This window comes from Plodia interpunctella, chromosome 13, assembly GCF_027563975.2.
Source record: "Plodia interpunctella isolate USDA-ARS_2022_Savannah chromosome 13, ilPloInte3.2, whole genome shotgun sequence".
NCBI classification, from domain to species: Eukaryota; Metazoa; Arthropoda; class Insecta; order Lepidoptera; family Pyralidae; genus Plodia; species Plodia interpunctella.
Genome location: NC_071306.1, coordinates 5,974,288 through 5,990,521, shown reverse-complemented (window position 1 = coordinate 5,990,521; position 16,234 = coordinate 5,974,288). Strand labels below are relative to the sequence as shown.

At 33.4% G+C, this 16,234-nt stretch overlaps 1 long non-coding RNA gene across 1 annotated transcript; it reads left to right on the top strand.

The window, feature by feature from the left end:
• The first annotated feature begins 299 nt into the window (after nt 1-299).
• On the top strand, nt 300-15,619 carry LOC135309832 (uncharacterized). The gene is made up of 3 exons (XR_010370051.1): nt 300-417; nt 2,782-2,931; nt 15,516-15,619. It is a non-coding gene; the product is annotated as an uncharacterized LOC135309832 (long non-coding RNA).
• The last annotated feature ends 615 nt before the right edge of the window (nt 15,620-16,234 follow it).

Genomic DNA, 16,234 nt, shown 5'->3' with positions numbered 1-16,234 from the left:
TGATGATAAATCTTCCACCATAATAACCACTGTGGCGAATTAGGAATCTGAGTAAGGTACACAACCTGTCATATCAGACACCTTTGCTGTAAGCGCTTATTACTTCCATGTTTTTATGTGGATATTTTCTTAAGTTTTAGGCAGGGTTGCACCGTCGACTTTTACGTTAACTTTGACGTGCGCAAAAATACGCAAAGTATGCCATTTGGTGTAAATGTCATCGACGAGCCCTTTAAAATCAACGTCAAATTTGACGGTGCAACTCAAACTTAATCAGTTGCAATCGTGTGGAGCTAATAGAACAAATAAATTATTCTGTGATGACTTCGCTGTCAACTTCTATCAACAAGTTTCTCTTCTAATACATACTACCTACAGGATATCAAGAAAGATGACCAACAGTTTCCAAAATTTGTAGTAAGTAATAAAAAAGTTTTAAAGTAAATATACTAAATAAGTTACTTTTTTTTACAATTTTCAGGACTTAAGTTATTTAAAAATTTGCTAAGATAAATGATCTAATGATAAACTTTTTGTAATTGTATTGGAAATAGTCAACTAGATACAGAACAATGATAATAAATATTTAGCCTAGTATTGTTTGCAAAAAGATCTGCAATATCAATCAAAACACGACACAAACTGTCTTCTAGATTAATAAACATGAGGTCCACATCAGATAACTCACTCACACAATAAGGAGCGCATGGAACTAGAAATTTATAGGCTAGGCAAAAAAAAAAGAAGTAAGTACACAAAAAAAAATCAAACTAACTTGCCGTTAACTTTAACATGCGCAGAAAAACGCAACGTAGAACGTACGTCATTTTGTCTAAACGATGGCACGCAGATTTGTGTTAACTACCTGTCATACTTTTTCTTTATTGCTAATATTAACACAGTCAAACATATAGAGTAATCGTTATCCTTATAGACTATTTATTACGTGCGCATGGCGACCACTCTGTACGACATGACAATAGAAAATAAATCCCACCCCGAGCAGTATTTCAATTGCCGCCTATCCTGGGATTATCATTTATAATAGAATAAGCCGCATTTGAGATCCAAGTTTGAATGGAAGATCACATTTATTATAAACTCTGTTAAAGATATACTTACAGATATAAAAATAGAGGCTTATACTTCAGTACTTACTTGTTTTTATTCTTCCCAAACGTCCTATACGTTTGGGAGGAACAAAAACAAGTAACTTTTTATTAAACTTGATGGTACTTAATTATAAACATCAACATATTATAGTCATTTATTTAATAGTTTTGCGAATCACTATACTATAGCTTATTCTAACGTCTTTACAATAAGTAAGTATATCTGTCTCACTCAGCTACTTTCAAAGCTTTCAACTAATAACAGCATCAAAATAATTCCCATGAGAATATTGTTTTAAAAATTACTGATAAAGAAAATAAAACTGTCAGTACATTTCCGTTTACAATACACATAATAACAGATAAGCTTCCACCCGAACATGTCATTATAGCTATTAAACTAAATGTTTACATCTCATGTCAGTTTGTGCAATGACTTAATTATAGTGAACGTCAATAAAGTGGATAGGTAGCTGTTATATCGATTATTGTTTCCTAAATCTGAAAAGTTGTAATAAGTTTTTTTTTTCAAATATGATGATATATAGCGAACCCTAAGCTCCGTCGCTCAACGGCTAAGAAAGCAACCGAGAATACGCTCTGATGAGAGAGAGAGAGAGAGATTAGGAAAAATATGATGAAAACATTTTACTGCAGCAGAGACTATTTCAATTTTTCAAATCTGTTATTGATTGAAAACTGTTGCAAGTATATAGCATTAGTATATTTGTACATTATAATATTTGTACCCAAATATACCTAAAAACAGCTAACCTAACATAAATAAAACAGACGGCAAAAAAAACAGTTTATTTTTTACGTATTTTTAACCTTTATTTCCACAAGGTTGATTATTTAGCTTCTTTACCATATATACCCAAAACCATAAAACAAATATTTTCAAGACTTTTCAAATTAATGACGAGATTGTATGGGACATATAATATACAGTTCACACAGTACAAAACCTAATGCGGTTATGTGTCAAATTATATTGTGATTACCCTCACAATATAATTTGACACTGGAAAATTATTGTGGACTCTCTTCACAGTAAATAGCGTGTGACGAAATAAAATAGCTTGGTAATGTCATTATAGCGGGGTAGACACTTTACGTAATAATGCTAATAAATAATAAATACTTAAGAATTAATTGAAATGTATTTGCTCACATAAATTCATAATATTACAATCTGCCAAAATGATGATTCGATTATAAAACCTATCAGCGGGATAAGCCAGTCCTCTTTTTCTCAGCTATGAAAATATTTAAAAATATACCTCAGCCAACGGTATCAAATGATATGATCGATCATTAATGCCGCATATTTTGCCATTTCACGAGGCAATCAAAACCTAATAACTCTCATTGACGAAATGGGAAATAAAATTTTTCAACAAGCATATTGATTGACATACAGCACTAGAGAATAAATAAAAAAGACATACATTTGTATGTAGGTATACTGAGGTATACAACCGAAAAAAGCTAATTTTACGAAAACCTCCATGCTACGTACGCTGGATCGTTTTTTTTTAAATAAAGTATAAAGTATCATGTGATTTCTATTAAAATTTACCTTTACTCTTATTTAATAAAATGTACTTGTATTTCATTTTAAATTTACTTTATACCTTATCTGAGCGTTTTCTTGGTTTCTTCCCAGCCGTTGAGCGTCGGAGCCCAGAGTCCGCATTTGTACTTTTTCGTCTGGCTCCATTTCGCACGTTCATCGGAATCCCTAGTTGTCAGTTGCACGCATATCATCCTTGACGACACCAAGCCAGCATTTCTTGGGTTTGTCTCTTCTGCCAGAGTAAGTACAATATATCTTTTCTATTTTGCACAAATATTTTACATTTAACTGTGTTATTATCATAAACGTAATTTTATACGTGAACAGACCTCGGAAGTACGTAATCGGCACGTCTAGTGAATAATGAGCGGTAATGAAAAACTTTATTTCGTGTCGCCATAAAAATATCAATATCATTTCAAAATCGTTAAAATCAAGTATCTGGCTGAACCATGGAATTAGTAGGCACCTACTCCGTAAAGTACTTACTAAATCCATGGATTTAATAAATATGACAACATATTATCGTTCGAGTTTCATATTACGACAAGCACGCTCTTTAAATGACTGTATAGTCAATGTGTTATATTACTATTACCTTTTACGCACCCACATGAAGCGTTATAAGGCAAGCTTATTCCAACTATACCAACATATTATTACCACACTGCGTAAATGTTAGGCGCAAACTCTCAATATAACACGTACTTTATTGCAATTGATAAACCCAGTCAAATTTGAATGGCAAAAGTGTTTTTATGCTAAGTGGTTTAGGATTCCGTACTAAAATGACAAATATTGTTAACCAAATAATATAGTACGAAGGAATCTAACATAGGAATGTTTTCATATAGTTAGGAAGGAAGAAAGTGATCTTATTTTATTATTGAATATGTTATCAAAACGTTGATGGTTCCAAGTGTAAATAAAGGTCAGTACTAGGTAATTATCTTGACTTATTTACTTTATATAAAAATATTTTTGACTTTATAATAAATCTGGAGTTTTTATAAAACATACGAATAACGATTTATCCTAAAACGTTAATTACATTCGATTAAGGGGCGTGGCATGAGGCGGTTGGCACATGGCCTTTGCAACTATAACATTCCCAAGGAGGGGTGACGTCAGTCAAGAGTCAGTTGTACACAGCCTTCACAATCTTCAAAATTTAAGGTTTATTTATTATGCCGACCTTGGGCTTGGCTTAACGGCCTCAAATGCAACCAGGAACAAGCGATATGAAAACAAATTACTGTCGCATTAACGAGTATTAAATATATTATTAAAAAAATAAAGAAACAAGCTTTATGCCTTTTAATTACTAGTTACAACAAGACGAAATGGACGTACCTCCGATGTCGATCAGCAATGAATGAATAATAAAACGACTTTAATTTAATTATTCAATCACATAAAACAATGTTACCGTACATAAATCAAATCTCCTTTTAAAACCATTCATCCATCTTACGCCTTCATTTTTATTAGCCGATATTATACTACTAATCCACTACCACTTCCATACTATTAGTATAAACAAAAATACAAATCTGTTCTCTAATATTAGTATGAATAGTATTGATAGTCCACACTATAAAATAAAAAGAAAATATTTGTATTTTTGTTAATCAATAAGCTCAAAAACTACTGGGCCGATTTTGATGCAATTTTTGCACAGAGATAGACAAAGGCTACCTTTATTATGGTTGCACATTTTGCATTTTGCATATTTGAAAACCGGCCGCCTGCCTGGCGTGAACCCTCTTTGGGAATTCTATTTTTGCCTATCAGCTGCCTATAGGCTTTGTATCCCTTAGCGGCATGCTGTCAATAGTCCCGCTACAGAAATTTTCATCTTTAAATTAAAATACAAATCATCGATTATTTAAATTAAAATTAAAATTTAAATTAAAATTTAAAAAAATCATTATTTAAATTAAAATACAAATCATCGATTCCCGCTTGCATGAGCTAAAGTCTGTCATGTGCAGAGTTACGGACGCAAGAACTGATCCATTTGCAGCATCTGATAGCGGCGACTGGTTTATTGGACATTGTGCCTGCAGATCAGCTGATAGACCTGATAGCGTGTTTCGCGCAACAATCAATTACTACCGCCTCCTTGGCCGGATTTTATCTTGTGAATTGAGACATATTTTTTGTGAAGATGATTAGAGCTAGGTATATCGGTTATGTTTGGTAAAGTAGCAGAAAATATTATATCATAATACAAGTTTTTTTTTTTGCTATCTGATATTGCATAGATACAGTCTGTCAAGAAAGTGATAAAAATAAATGAAAGCGTCTCCTGCTCCTGTTGGCTGCAGCAAGCCAAGCAATACTGTGTGTGTGTCAACCAATCCTGACTATTTTTTTATTTATTAAAGAAACCAACAGCGTTTACAAAAGGATACAATACAAATTCTTATTCAATAATAAGGCCAATAAAAGGTTTCTCTCACTATTACAATAATATAGTCGATTGATACAGGTGAAGAAATGAGAATTACTATTTACTATTTAGTATTGCAATCCGTTTTTTTATTTGGTTTATTTTTATTGTTTTAAATCTTTTTATATATATTCCCGGTTTGCCAACAAAACGGACAAAACAAAAAAGTAGGTACTTCAGTGAAATATATGGTCTGCAAAGAAAATATTAGAATTGTCCGATCTAAGCTTAATTATTAATCAATATGTTATTCAAGATATACCAAATACCACGTAAATAAGAAATTAACTAGCCTTTGTGAGCTTGTCTTTACTAGGGCTTACCACGTCGGCGGCGCGGCGCTGCCATTTAGTGCAGTTTATTACGATTACAGCGAAAATTAAACACTCTTTACATTAGCAGATGTACAATAAAACGCCAATGAATTGAAAGTGAATTTATATTGTTTATTTAGCTGATTGAACTGCTAAAACTTTTATAGGTAGCTTTAACATGTTTCTTTTGAAAACGGAAAACTGTAGACCGCCCTATAAATATTTTATTACATACAGTAGCCTACCTTTTTATAAAACTAGTGCCTCTTATCCTAATAATCCACCTAATATTATAAAGTTTGTGAGGTATATATTTGTTACTTTTTGACGCAAAATCTACTGGACGGGTTGTTATGAAATTTTGTACACGCTTTAGGTTAGGTAATGTGTCTTTAAACATAGCTTAATTATCTCCACGTATGTGATAGTCTTAAAAAGTTCTATTAAATCTCTTAATTTGCTAATACCATTTTCATATCCATATTGCTAACATTTTAATGGCCGTCTAATTAAATTACTGCAGTTTTATTCGTAATTTATCTATTATCTATCTATGCGTTTGCATCAATTATCAAAAATTTTGTGCTCACTCATTGGACCTCAAAAATTCAATATCCCATTAAAATCCTTGTGCCCACTTAACTTTCATAAATTGATTTTACCAAAACTATGGACTTATTATGTGGGTACAATCAAATCCAGATCCAGTGGGCACCAGAAAAAATCGAAAAATGAGGTCCAACGGGCATTCATTATAACTCCACGCAACAGCTAAATAAATCAATTTGATAGCTCTGTCTGCAAGCTGCCTTGTTGCAATTACATCAGATGGTTGCAATGAAAATGCAAATTCCTATCAGAGGCACTCAATCTCACAGCTGATGGGCTTAGAGCTTCAGCGATATGATATTGATTTATTATGGTTTAGTTTTGAAATAGTAATAAGATATCTTGCTTCTAATAAGAACGGTTAACCGCATTACACATCAAAAAATTATATATACGATGATTCTGAACTTCCCGCAAATATACACCTCACTTTGGAGATATGTGGAGGTGAGAAGATGGGTGCGAGCCGCTGGCAAAAGCTATTTTATTTCTAATTTAATACTTTTTATAAAATCAAAACCAACATTGTAAAAAACATATACCACAATCTCTAATTCATACACAAATACGACACTCTAGTTATATAGTATAGACCATGGTATAGACAGTCTAGTTATGTATATATATACTTAATAAGTATTTAATAAATATGATGACGATAGTGTCTTACTGAAATAGTTTTGATTTTCTAATAGTTTTATACTCTAGCCACGGGCATCAAAAAAAGTAAAAAGCAAAATGCAAGTGAAAGTAATGGGCAAAGTTGACGTTAAAAACAATAAATAACTGATAGCGATCGGGACGCGAGTTTTCAATGGGGGCAATAGTTATGGAGTAGGTAGTCATGGAGGCTCATTGTGCTGCTGATACCATCGAGCATTTATTTCCAGTGATGGAAGATATGGCGTCAGCAGGGCCTAATATCAATTACCAAGGCATCGCATAAGATATGCTACGCAAAGATGAAAGATTGCAAACAAAAGCATCCTAATTTTGAGACCCGCGAATGGAACGATAAGATGGGTCGATCTCAGTCGCCCAAGCACTGCATCTGAACATGTTTACCGCAGCAGTTGTTGAAGAGATCTGTAAACCAATTTATTTTTTAGAATATGACGAGGGCAAAAAATAAAAGTAAATGATTTGTATCCTCTTAAAATGACCTACAATCTCAAAGTTGATAGGGGAAAAGACTAGTTGTTCAGCTACACAAAGATTCTATGCATTAAAATTTTATATTTAATTTCCTGGATACCTATAATTACTTTAAAACACTATAATTGCATTCCGCTATGAATTCTAAAATAACTACTTGTATACATAAATTATTATAATAAAGAATTACACCATTACTTTAATTTATCATAAAATTTCGAAACGATCACTCAAGTTTATGACTCAAAAAAGCATCAGATACTGGAAGTCATACAGGCCTGGACATCTTTCGCTGACACATGCTTACTCATCCCATTTCAAGTAAGATTATATTTTGCACAGCATCTTTTAAAATTCAACTTTGTGTGCAATGTAAAAGACTCAAAATTGGTTTAGACTGTGCAGATGGATTCCATGTTGCACTTTCGAGCCGCAGTTGTAAATTATGAAAATGACATTTACAGTGAGATAGGTTTACTGTGCCGTGATTCTTTGGTGTCGAAATATATTGCGCTTAAACTTATTCTAAGAATTACGTACTATATATTAAAAAAAGTAAATACTTATCGCGCTGTTTCATTGGCATGAAACGAGAAGTAACTAAAAAAAATATTTAAATATTTTTTTGCATTTTAAGTACTCATTTTAGACTACAGATAAAACGATAATATTCCAGAGGAATTTGACTCCTAAAGGCGAAGCACGCAGCGGCGTCGCGCGTCCCTGCGCCTGCGCCGCCTCTCCGAACCGGTAGAATTACACAGAAATTTACTAATTTCACTACTCCGCGTAACACGTTAATGATGCTATAATATCTTCACAACAGGATAATCATTTCCTTGGAAACACATAACAGTCCTTTCTCACTATAAAATGAAAATAAGTATTTCGGTACACTTTTTGGTACATATCAAACTTAAGGGCTTATCAGACAAAGCATTTGATTATAAGTAAATTAATTAAGCACAGAGGAGTTGGAGTTATGTAATTCGTTTATGTCCACCTAATGTGATTACATTAAAACAGAATAAATCTACAAAATTTACGAAATGCTATGACCACCTTCTGTATCGTCAAGTGGGGCTATATACACAACCTGGACTATATACAAAAAAAAACATCGATTGCAATAATTCGAAGTTGTACACGATAAAAATGAAGGTATCAAGTTTATTCCTACCATAAACTGAATTATATTAACCCTAGCATTTAGAGGCAGCATTAAGCTTAATTTTACTGCTGTGAGTTGTAAACGTTGCTGTTAGAAAACATTTTTAACAGCCAAAGCAAAAAGCATTCCCAGTTATTACGCACTAATAGTGTGTTTAATAATGGCTCGAGAATGTGAAGAAATCTAGCAAACGCCCGTGAACGATTTTAATTTCAAATACAATCTCAAGTATTGAAATTAGAATATGATTATAATTTCAATATTTGAGATTTTTCCGTTCCTATCGGTATCAAAAGCTTTAAAACCCATTTATATCTTTCTTCGACTTTCTAAATCGTTTATAAAATATGGGCAAAAAAGTTATTTTTCGTTAAAAATCTAACTTGGTGTCATGAAATGGTATAGCATAACCAAATATGTATAATGTACTGTAGATACTTACTTACCTACTTGCTAATAAATACACGTAGCAAACATGAACAGTTTTTTTGTGGCCCCAATAAATCAGAGAATTTTCCAGTTAAACTCCCTTTTGTGGCCGACTATGCAGTTCTGTATTTTTCAACAGAATCAGAACCATAGTACATCTACTTAGAATTAGAATTGTGTGTTGAAAAACATTGACTTTAAAGTAATATTTCAAGACCCGGCAGTGGCAATTAAGTATTCCATGAATGATTAGTTTTTTCATTAACTCAGTATTCGTAGATGCGATACTTATCTACATGAGTAAAAATACAAATAAAGTATTTGTAGTATCAGTTTCATATCCATTTTATAGGGCAATAAACTCAACTATATACTATTACAACCATAAAAAACGTACGAATTAAATAATTTAAAAAGAGTTATTAATGCAATTGTAAAAGAAAATAAACCAGGAACTGTATAGATACACATAATAGCGTAAATGTTTCCGTTTTACTGATGTAAAAACGGTGAATTTTGTTAAGAATTTGGGTAGGTTGATGCGCTGCTGACTGTACAAGTTGGTAAATGACGAACCGATAGAAAGCCTTTTTGATTAACGATACAATTACCCCTCGACTCAAAACATAAGGCCGAGCGCAGACTAAACCTATTAGAGATTGATTGTTACGACCGTTGTGATAAATAACCCGGGCAAGAAATGCGAGACGTAGAAATTGCTCCATCTAGATGTTTTCTTGTCTTGAAGCGTCTTCTAAGGCGATAATATATTTATCTACAGTAATGACTATTTATTCTAAAATCTTGTTACCATACCGACTATCGCCCTAAAAAAGATTTGCATCTCATCTATGGTTTATCATCAATCGTTTGCACGATTGAAGATAAACCATATTTCATTGTGTATACATAGTTTTCAGAAACATCTAATTTACAGATTTTTGTTTACATGATATAACATTTAAAATTAAAATATCTATAAATATAATTTAGGTCTAATACATAAATATCGAAACCAATTTGTATAAGAAAAGATAGTGTCTCTCATTTTTAATTTGGAAGAATAACAAATGTATCAACATTACATTTATAAAATCAATTACATAAATAAAAATAAACTAATCTGAAAGTTTTCTTTTTCATATAATGAAGCCATCAGTGTAGAGACAATAACGTAGAATCACTCTGATATCTCTACGACTGCACAATATGATTTCTTACTATTTTGACATCCTGCTAGTCATGTAGACATGCCACTACAGTGTTTGCTTACTTGCAATTTTCAGCGAGCAATGCATGTCATAGAGCATGTAGATTCCTTCAAGCAGGTGACGCTTCATATTGGTTCATTTTCCTCAAACGTTTTGGAATTAAGATTGTGTATGTTATTTTTTCAAAATTACCACATTAAATCTGAAATAAAAACCTCATATACGTAACTATATTTTTAATAACAGCTTTCAAATTCTAATTTCAATATAAACCGTGTAACTAAATTCAGTGATATATAAAGTTGTTCCTAAAATCTATCTGCTCAAAAATCTATAAATGTCAAAAGTTGATAACTAAAACTTTATATTAATGAATACAATCTATGCATTCCATGCTACACTAATAAATTCGTGATAAAAAAATGCTTCGTTACGGGAAATCTGGTTTGTAACTCAATAGGAAATTTAAATACGATGCATTAATCCAACATTTATTAGATAACGCGTAATCAGCTACGTATCTTACATATTCAAATAAGTGTAACGAATGTCATCATATTTCAGTTACAAATGGTTATGTTAATAAGGGAAGTAACATGGGAAAATGGCAATTAAATCTGGTTTTATATAGAACTTCCCGGCTGTCTAACGACGCAGGACTGGAATTGCCAGGGTTGCCATATCTCCCGTGGTTACGGGACCATCACCGGTGTTTTAGTCCTCCCCGTCCCATATCTTGTCCCGTATTTTGACAAGACCCAAATAAAGAGCTCATTCGTCAAAATCTGTGCTCTTGACCTTTTTTAAGGAGCTTAACAAAAGATTTTTCTCTAAAAAAGGGTCCGTATTGGTTATCAAGAGTTCTGGCAACCCTAGAATAGAGCATGCAGTCAATGCACTATTGAAATTTATCGTATCCTGCGAATCTACCGCTGGCGAGGCTAAACTCGGTCAATGACCTGGGAACAACGTTAGGATACTTAGCTTGGTGCCTACTTCGTTTAGGTGCGCCTACGCGGGATGTTCGACGAACCCGGATGCTTTTATTATGCTAGATAGTATACTACTCCCGCTCAAAGATCTAAATCTACATAATATCACTGTATTCTTCGTCGTGTCGTAGTAGTTTCATTTCGCATACAGCAAACTTGTGTAATTGGTTTTGATTTTCCCGAGTAGCGTTTTATAGCACTGTAGGGCTCTCGAACATGTTTCTGAACGCTCTTATTTATAGGCTCATTTGTTAGTTGATTGAGTATTTTATTTCATAGTTTAGTGTCTCCCTCGAAAGATTTATTTTACAATTTTAGCTCTAGCTAGATAGCTACTTTTGTCAAATTTGAAATTGTTGTTTTTACCTACTTTAAGTAAGACAATTTTGATAATTATAACGATATGAGTCCTACCTTAATTATGTTGTCCGAGAAAATATCAAGATTTTTTTCTCAAAACTATTTTAATGTCTTTGTCAACCTTCTTTATACATGCTATTTTGCAAACTAGATCAAGTCGTGAATGGTACTTGGTAACTTCATATTAAGTATAATTTCAAAAATCGCCATAATACGGCGTGTAGTAACTTGGAACTACTTATGATAAAACCTTAATGCATCAGAAGTTAACATGCGTGCGCAGTATTTCCATAAACACTGCACTTACGAACAAGCCCCCATTTCTCATAATGACTCCGAGTCATTCTGGTCATCTCTTTGCAATAAAGCGACACAGTTTTTAATACCGCGCCTCGGCCGATAGGCCATAAACCGAACGAAAATAGCGAGTGCATGTCTTACATTAAAATTATTTAATAACGGCAGCGATCACTTTATTAAATATATGGGACACTTTATAGATAATGCCCGATAGCGGTATTATTAAATGCCATTATATTACCGATGTGTCACAATTCATTTCTTAATTAACTTTCAGCGAACTCGTTCTGGTTCAATTTGGATCAGTGATAGAGTACGATACACAGCCTTCCAATTTAAAATCAGATTGATAAATTTTATCGAACGAGTTTTAAGATTTATTCATTCTGAAACTAAAGACAAAACACTTAATTTTTAGCACTGGTGTAAAGACAACGCTTACACGAGCGACGTACCTAGACGAGAAATAATTTGCGAACCGTGATATATTGTACAGATTGTGCAGTACAATATTGCATAACATTGCATTTGTAGTGTAGAGTACAATTGTATGTGTGTCAAGTTAACATTCCATGAACCTTATGTAATTGTGATACAGTAAAATGCAATGAGTTTGGGCAGCCGATGTGCTGTTTACTGTACAATGTACGTAGAGCAGGTGGGCGGACGTGGGTAAGTGAAATAAGAGTTGACGCCTCCGTGAACAAAACGCTTTATATCAAATGGTTCTAGCAAATAAAACATAGAGGTATCACACGATCAGACATGCGTCTCGGCGCAAAGATCTAGAATTTTAGTGGTCAAGCCAATGCAATTTCAAAGTATATGGTTGTGCAAAGATTGTAGAGATGCTTCTGCTTTTACTTACAGGAAGTTTCTGAAGCAATGACTTATTCCTTCTAAAGTGGCTTAAAAACCTTCATGATATGTGAACGCATTCTATCGTTTTAACATCTACAAAAAATCTACTCGTACATTGTTACTGAATTTATAATATTTTGCTAATTAAGGAAAACCAAGACACACTAATGTATATTTTACCTTTTTTACATTATTCTTTTCATTTCAAGGTAACATTTTTTTTCTGCATCTACAGAAGTTCCCAATCAAAGGATCGAACCTTTCCAAATATGAATTTGCTTAGGTAGCGTAGGACGCATAGATAAAGATTCACAAGCCCCTACCTACTCAATTCGATTCACAACCCTACATATTTCAACTAGATCGAGACAAATGCTAGTAAATAAATAAATGCGTTGCGAACTAAAAATGTTTGGGAGGAATTTTAGCCTAGGCTGGTCAGAACTCTTGATCACTCACTGATTATTCCGTCCAGATATTGGTAATTTATTTCCTCTTTGATATAGATGGTTTCTTCTACGTTAGGTACCTACTTATTACCCTTATTACTGAAAATATGTGACTGTAGCTAATGCGTATAGTTAATGTGTTTACGTGCCTGAGTTAAATTTACTAGACTGATAAGTGAGAAATCATTTTTTCAGATTTTACGATAGAAAACATATGCTGAACACAGCTTTACAAAAACAAAACACTGGCACAGGCATAATACGGTATAGGATCTATAGCTATAACAGCATTTTGTAACCTAAGAATGCAGTGAATTTAGATAGGTAGGTTCTGGACTGGTCCGGGCCGGGTTCCACGGCTTCCGGGTGCATTCTAACTGTAATAACTAGATTATATTTATGTATAACAATAACAATGTGTACCTACTTTGACTACCTAGTCAATTAGAACTAGTTTGATAGTGGCACTAGAGATAAAGTCTGCATTAACTTAACATCTAAATATATTTCGAGAAGGTTTTTGTTATAAATATAACCCTAAAGCTTTTCATTTTCATCGAACGTATTAGTAATAGGAACAGTTCTAGAGGAGTAATAAACTAGGTACCAACTTAACATACTCGTATTAATAAAAAATAATAACATGTCTGTACCTCGTCTCGTCAGGAGAAATTAAAGGTCTTAAACGTCTCTCAAATGTCAGGACTGATTTGACGATGACGAATGAAGGGCTTCAGTAAATTTAAATGAGCTACCTACCGTTGTATAGCACTGACACATTAACATTGGACCTCGGTGATATGTGCAGACCCCGCGGACATCCAGCTCCTTTAGTATAGTTAGCAGATAACAGAATCACGCACGTTTATATATCTTACGGGGTAGACAGTGCTAAGAGTTGCAAAACTCAAAGACTTATTAGTGAAATTGAGATTAAATAGTGATTTAAAAGCATGTGTGACATTTTATTAAATGCATGTAAATAGTGATAAGTTGCTAGCCCTTGAAACCGCTGAAAGTTCAGCAAACTGTTTGCCGATAGCAAGCGGGAAGAGAGGCAGCTGGCACATTCTACATTTTTCTTCCGCTTCCATACCAGCATGAAAAGAATAGCACACTTATTCCCCTTATGGCCCATGACAGTTCGGCTACCGATCCATATCCTGATATATTTTCGTTGCTAGTTTTGCACATTTAAAGTCTAGAGTAAATGTGGCCGAGTTGTATTTGCCTTCATTGTTTCTTTGCGCGTCTTGCAAATTGCTTCTTCACTATATACGGCCACCGGCGACGTCAAAGCAACTGTATTAGTTATTCATAGCTATTGTAACGAACCAAAAGCGGTGCATTCCAAAGAAAAATCAAAAGTTGGATGCTAAAGAATAAAGTGAATACCTAATTGTAGATCAGATTTTTGTGTTGTAGATAGACAATGTTATGTAACCATATACCCGGGCACAAAAAACTACGCTACGCTACACTTAACGAAAGCTTTAGGAATTTGCTCCAGTGGTACCTATACGATACATTATCCTTTAACGAAATTTCATCAAAATCCGCACATTTTTATAACTAAACCGAAATAAGGTCATTGTCTGCTTCATAATATTCTGAGCTTTCAAAGAACACCTCTCGATATTTTATTTATAAAGCTTTGCAAGTGCGTAACGGATCGCGTAATGACGGTAATCTGTGCAACAGGACTATGCAAAACATAGGCTTTCACCGTTACGGCCTTGTCTGCTTATAATCACCGTCTGGAGCAAGGTCGCACTTCAGAATTTCTATTGTCGTCTCAAAATAGTTAACACACCTTCTATCTGCTAAACTATATGCTAATATACTTAGTAATTTTTTAAAATATTTAATGTTATAAGAATTGATGTTTATGCAAGATTGCAAGAGAAATGCAGTGAGTTTCTGCATTATTCATTAATTAACATAAATCTGTCAAATTGACATTGATAAATTAACTTATTTTCGAGTTAAATGAATAAATGTAATTACTTATTATAAGTACTGTTAACTTGTTGTGTTGTTTTTATTTCGCTAAATCCTCCGTTGCAATCCTAGATAACGGTCCCGACTAGTGGAGCTCGGTAATAAATGAATGAGAAAACCTTAGCCCGTGTAGTTTTTATCTAACTCCTAGGGGCGTCGGTGGTTAGGAACAGTTATCAGCTCATCCATCGTGGCAAAATAAGGAAAGTGTGGATATGTGACTTCAATTCAATTCGATTCGTTTATTTCGTGATCACAGGTTACAGAATAGGTATAATACATTGTGTCACATGTATGTACAGTGACATGTAGATTCATTTTTTTTTCAATAAATAAGGAGGTAACACTTTTATAGGTTTCTCTTGTCTGTAAGTTGGCTTGTGCTTAGGTAGCATTGTAGTGTAGATCCCTATTCTGGGTAAAAACTAATTTCCTCTATTTTTCTGAGCATCGAAAATCCAGGCAGTACCTATTTCAAAGGTACTGCCTGGATTTTCCATAAAACTGTTAATTTTAGGTGCAGTGACGTCATTCCCATTGAGCACCAATCTCAAACTACACGATTGGATTACCTGTCTATGATAAGCAACAATAAAAACAACAGGGATTAGCACATATATGAACGTAGGTATGTAGATGCCTACGTGCATTTACCTTTATATTATGTAGGTAATATTAAGAAATAAAGAAAGAAAATAATTTCATTCGACAAAAAAATATACATAAACTTACAACTATGCGACTTAAAATTAACAATTCAGTACCTAAGTATAATCAGTTAAGCATGTTGCTATGGCAGGAACCATAGCGCATTATGAATAAATATTATATGGTAGAAACTAAAAATCCGATATAATTAAGATCTATTGTAATTAAAAATCTTTATTGGAATTACCATTAAATTGCCGCAGTAATGTAATTTCTTTTCTTTCTTTTTTTATTATATAAACACTATATCATCCGTGTAAAGGGCAACTAAAGGTCTGTAATCTCGATAAGATTTAGTCTCAGTCAATTTCAACCTCTGCGATATTGGCAGGACGTAGGCATGTAGACACCGTTGAATACTTCCTTGTTTTTGCTCATTGGAATGGAGTATTTCCATAGAACAAAGATACTAAAAGACTAGTTGCTATAACGGTATGATATATAACCTGCCCCAATGAATAAAAATTATCATTTGTTTTCAGATTATTTGGAGAATGATTGGGCATTTCTAATAATATTTCTGTTCGG